The following is a 6,287-nucleotide window of genomic DNA, read 5'->3' as shown; positions in this document are numbered from 1 at the left end:
GGAATCGAACCCGAGACCACTCGCATGGTAGGCAGTAATTAAAATGGGATTCTGTCAACTAAGTGCATTCGCAATAAATAAGGAAATACCCGACACAGACCGCTAAAAAGCTATTATAATTATTTTATAGCTTCATTTTGCTATGAAATAAATACATTTAAGTGTTTTTTGTATTGTTTGAGGAAAACGCAAAAAAGATTTATGACGAAAGTTATTTTAAGCAATTGTTGATTATTCTTTTGAATACTTTAATTGAATTTCAAACGACATTTAAAATGAAATGCGAGGCCGGCGGGGGTAAGCGGGGTACTCTGATGCGAGGGGCACATTGGTACATAGCATACAAGATGGTGTAAGAATTTTTTTATTTTTTTAGACATCGAAGTGAAAGGGTTCTAAAACGTTGCGTTTTGGATCACATTGAACATGAAAAATATTTCATTTGGCCCTCAACCGAGGTTTGAAGTTTATCACTGTCTGAACATTTTGTTAATTATCTATATTGATAAAATATTTTTTTGTTAGGAAAGATATAACTTAATCACGTTACAAATTCGAACACGTTTTAAAACTACCGAAATGCAAAAAGTTTACACTCCGCTAACTGATTCCGTTGAGCGCCCGGCGAATATTAACGAAAACAATGGCTCAATAAAACAATGCTACCCATTTATTACAAAACGACGCTTATTTTATAAGATGCACATTATAAAATTTAATTGGACAGATTTTCTTACTTGAATACGACACGACAGCCGGTTTAACACAAAAAATCTTTTCTTTTCGAAAACTTTAAGCCTTTTTTTTAAGCCAGTTTTAGAAAGACTTTTTCGAAAACTTTAAGCTCTGGTTGAGGGCCAAAAGTAGTATCGAATATTTTTTTCAATATTTTTTGCATTCTGAGTAATTCAAAAAGCTACGTTTTAGACCCCTTTCTTTAAAAATTCGGAAAAAATAAATAGCAGCCCACCCCAACGTAAATAGTACATGTGGTGGGATTTTCGATCAAGGAAGCAATTAATATAGATAGGTAGTTGGTAGATATTAATATATAAATAAACTGCAACAGAGAGGAAAAACATTATTGAAAAGGGAATATGGAAGTCTAGGCATTTACAGGGCTTATGACCTGTCATTGGCTGGTTTAAGTGGCCACTTTACACATTGTGTAACACTCACCATTCTGTCTATTTTATTTGGAAAATCAACAGTTCTACATAAATATTTATAGTGAACAAACAGATATAGTGTATAAACTTAGAACTTATAACAGATTTCCACAAAGTATACAAAGAAAATAAATTACATATTAAATAAATACATATAAGTTTATACATGTAAAAATGTTATTTCCATGTATTGGTAAAATATTTTTTAATAATCAAAGATTTTTTTTTTATTTTTAAGAACAGTAAGTTATTGTGAATTGGGATTAGGACAAGGATGCTTAAAGAGAGGATAAGAAAGGGAAGGGAGAGGTATATATTTATTATTATAATGTCTATCAAGTTACATAATGCTACGTTTGAACGTTCACACTTCCTCAACTCTTCTTTAAATTTACATTTGAACAACTCCCTACGTAGCATTTGGACATACTCAAAACATTGTTGAAATACACGAATCAGTAAAATATGTGTACGCGAAAACATGAATAAATTATTGCACGGTCATAAACACTTCCAACGTTTTATTCTCCTGACGCCATATATAAGTAGGCGCTGGGGTTGTTTGGTCCCCCCGTTAGGATCATGTGTAATTTTTTGATACATAGTGAGGGAAAAGTTAATAACTTTTTTTAGTTACAAAAAAAAAATTAAAACAAAAACATGAAAATTAACTAACCATGGAATGATAAGGTAAAAAAAATATGTTTTTGTTATTTTTGTTACATAAACTACAAGAATTTTTATGTATCAATATGCCCCGCTTCCTCCTATATAGTTCGTTCGAAAAAATAAAACATTTCTTTTCATTTTTGAGGCCTGATACCAAAATATGTATTTATTTACATTTATTGCAACAGAGGACTTATGTCTAATCGATTACCTCATTCAGGTTACCTCATTTTTACCTGAGAGCAGCCATCGAGTCGAAGGCAGTCGTCCAGAATTCTGGTTCTTTTCGTAATTTGTAATTTATTCATCTTTTTACAAAGCATTCATCGAATCGCCTGTAAATGTCAATGAGTTAAAACTGTATTTTAAGTTCTTCAAAACGAAAGCCATTTTTAGGAGAGGTGTACAAGTTTGGATTTTGTCTAAGGAAATAGACCATTGCAGGAGACTGCTGCGAGACATTGTATATATTTATTTTCTAGGTGTCGGTTTGACAGTACTTACAAAAAAAAGGTCTATACAGTAGCCGGCTTTAAATTGAGTACATCGGGCTTAAGAAAGAGACTGCCAGCGTAATCGGCAAACTGCGGCTTTGTAGAGCGTCAGCTAAGTCATACATACATGCATACAGATACTGAAATCCTGCGACAGAGACGATGCTCTATAAAATCGGTAGAATCATTCTTAAGCCCGATGTATTTTATTTACTGCCAGGTACTGTACCTATACATAATGCAAGGCTAGCACAGCGTGAAGACTTGTCAGTACTGAGGTTTTTAAACAAGTATGGCCAAAGAACACTTCATTATACAATTCCTAAAACTTTCAATAAGATTCCTAAGCGCAGATCTTCAAAAAAAATGTTGACAAAATCTTGAAGAAAAAAATAAATAAATAGATAATATGTAATTTCTTCTTCTTCTTCTACTGCCTTGCCACACGCTTCTTACGCTCCTTCTGGAATATTCTTATTACCTTTTATATTTTCTGTTCGTTTATATATTCTCTTAAATAAAATAAAAAATTGCCCTTTAAAAATGATGATACTTAACTCATGCCCAAACACCCCATGTTATTCCACAAAATTGATGCTGATTCAAAAAATATATTATAAAACTTTTATTTCAGCGGATCGTAAATTTAGATTGAACGTAGTATATTATTTTGATCCAAGGCAAAGTTTTGTTCTAGAATGTTTTGACATTAAAAAGACCAGGAAAAAACCAATGAGTCATATTTTTCTCCATTCAAAAAGGTAGAAATTATTAATAAAAAGTTCCTACTTGAGTGCGTAGTAAGTTTAGTAACCTTAGATGGATTTTTAGTTTTTTTTCGTCTTTGAATTCGAGTGACAGATGTGACTTGCCGTGCAATGAACTAATGTTATTGTTACAATATTAATTATTAACGAAAAACTTTAGTTTTCAACGTCAAAGTCAACATGCTTTAGCATATTGTCATTTTACAATGGCGAATTTCAAATCATAACAAACAGGGTTAAACAAGAAAAAGGGTTTTTTAATTTGAATTTAAAAAAAAAAATACCCGCTGAGTCTCTGTTTTCTCGGTGAATAGAGAGTGGGGGAGTGGGGGATCTTAATTTTTTGCGTGCGACGACTCTTTAATAATAATAATAATATTTGGCTGATTTACGCTGACGAGCTGAACCCGGCAATGCTTTGCTATTGCTAGATTTAATCACATACTCGTATATACAGGTGGGCCCTGTATACTTAGTTTCAATTGACACAAAATAAATACCTAAGTACCTAATTGTAGAACTAAGAAATGTTTTATTTACATTTTCAGAAACTACAATAATTACAAATTTTAATGACAAACAAACAAACAAACCATCACGCCGTTTCCCCGTAGGGGTAGGCAGAGAGGATAGAACACCATAATTTTTCTATCTTGGCATACAGACCTCGCTTCCTCTACATTCATATATCTTCTCATGCACGCACGCTGATTATTCTTACTTTTGACCTGTCCATCTTCAAGTATTTGATGGACTTGATCGTGCCATGTCTTTCTCGGTCTTCCTCGTTTTCTGCATCCATCAACATTTGTATCGTAGATCATTTTAGCCGTTCTTTCACTGTCCATTCGCTCTACATGTCCAAACCAACGCAGAACCCCTTTCTTGATTCTGTCAATAATACACACTTCACGGATCTCGACATTTGTGCACACTATCATACATCGTTTTACCACACATTCGCCTTAGGGATCGCATTTCGACAGCATTCAACCTACTTTCATCATCATTTTTCCAATTCCATACTTCGCTCCCATACATTAGAGTTGGCACTAGAACTCCGTTGTGAATTGCTAGTTTAGCCTCCTGCGATAAACATTTGTTTGCCAAAGTAGATTTTAGTGCACCGTTCACCCTGTTCCCGGCACTCACCCTCCTTTCAATATCTTTCTCGGCCTTTCCGTCCCAAGTAAACATACTTCCCAGGTACACAAATTCTTCTACCCGATTCAGAATATCTCCGTTCACGCTGATCTCACATTTAATTATATTTCATCCCTTTCGAAAACCATCACTTGATTTTCAACATTCATAAGCAAATTGTTTTCTTGGATACATCGTAGACTTTTGTTACCAAGAATTGAAGGTCTTCTTTGCTGCTAGCAAGAAGCGCGGCATCATCCGCATACAGAAGACAGTTAACAGTTATACCACTCATTTTTGCTCCCATTCTTAAATCTTTCAGTTCTTTCATACAGTTATCGATATACATCGATAACTCTATGAAAGAACTGAAAGATTTAAGAATGGGAGCATATACATCGATAACTGTATGAAACATATACATGTTGAACAACCATGGTGACATTACACATCCTGGTTTGACTCCTTTTAGAATATTAAACCACGATTTGAATAACCCATTCACCTTCACACATGCTGTGCTGTCCTTATACAGTGATGCAATAGCCCTTGTCCGGTTACCATTCACTCCATACTCCGATAAAACCTTCCATAATTTATCTCTGTCAACTCTATCAAATGCCTTTTGCAGATCGACAAATGCGCAGAAAAGTTTTTGGTGTTTAGCCAGAAACTTTTGTCATATTTCGCAGAGCAAATATTTGATCCACACATCCTCTTCCATTCATAAATCCACTTTGTATATCCCAAACTCTATCTTTAGTCACTTTTCTTACTCTCTCAATCAGTATTCTGCCATAAATATTTCCAACAGCGCTCAAAAGGCTGAAAGCTCTATAGTTTCCGCAGTCCACCCTAGAGCTTTTTCCCTTGTATAGAGTTTATGATATTTATTTATTTACAATATAAAATATAGCAATATATTGAGTTAGTTAGATATATTTTTATATATGTAGATAGATAGATAGATAGATTTATATAGAAAAGGATTACATGTAGGTATACACTTTTATTTTTTTCCAATAAACGCCGTATTTCGTCACTGAACTGAGAACTGAGATTCGGCCGGTTTTGGTCAGTAAAACGAGTTTCTGTTTCGGCAGAAATTGTCCGAAACTTCTAATCAACCGAATCCTGTGGTGGGGGTGGCGTGTCGGATTACGTTTGGCTGTACCCGAATGTATCTTATGGCACGTGACTCGGCCGCTTGGCATGTGACCTTTAGTTTATTTCGGCTTTTTGCCCGTGAGTTGTCGAATAAAATTTACCTTTTTTTTCGTTGCGTATTTTATTTTGTCGGCCTCGTGGGGTAGTGCGTTTGCCTACCACGCAAGAGGTTACGGGCTTATTCCTGGCATGGTTGATATGAAATATTGATTGAATAAGAGGTGTTTTTAAACTACAATATTTCATCCCTGAAGGGTAAGACTAATTTTATTATTTTATTATTTTTTCACGCCCATAAGGCTTTTACATACATGAAAGTTTTACAAAATATAAGTATATAAACAACATTAAATTTAAAAAATACAATATAAAGCAACAAAAGATAAAACGGTGTTAAGAAGTAAAGTTGGTATAAAAAAAGAAGATGAGTATATAAAAAACATAGAAATAAAATAAAGGAACAAAATAAAGGAACAGTGTTAAGAAGTATAGTTGGTATAAAAATAAAAAGATGAGTGTATTAACAACATAAATTTTTAAAAAAATACAATATACTGATAATAAAATATAGAACTGTGTTCAAAAGTTAAGTTGGTTTTAAAAAAATTAAAGCAACATTTATATATTTCTATTTTTTTAATAAGCTAAAGAATTACAATAATAATGATTATTTTTTTATGCATGAAGAAATACCTTCATGCATAAAAAAATAATCAAGAAAAAATGCGATTGGTATACCAATGCAGTGCCCTGTGCACCATTAGGTGCGGACAGGAGAGTTGTGATGATGATTTTATTAAATACTTTTATTAATGAACTTGTGAGGTTTAAAAAAATGAAAACTTTTAATTTTTGGCGTTTTAAACTGACATAACTTT

The sequence above is a fragment of the Micrasema longulum genome, unplaced genomic scaffold (genome assembly GCF_059751315.1).
Source record: "Micrasema longulum isolate JH-2025_06_02 unplaced genomic scaffold, ASM5975131v1 h1tg000008l, whole genome shotgun sequence".
In the NCBI taxonomy this organism is placed as follows: Eukaryota; Metazoa; Arthropoda; class Insecta; order Trichoptera; family Brachycentridae; genus Micrasema; species Micrasema longulum.
Note: the sequence above shows the minus strand (reverse complement) of the source record.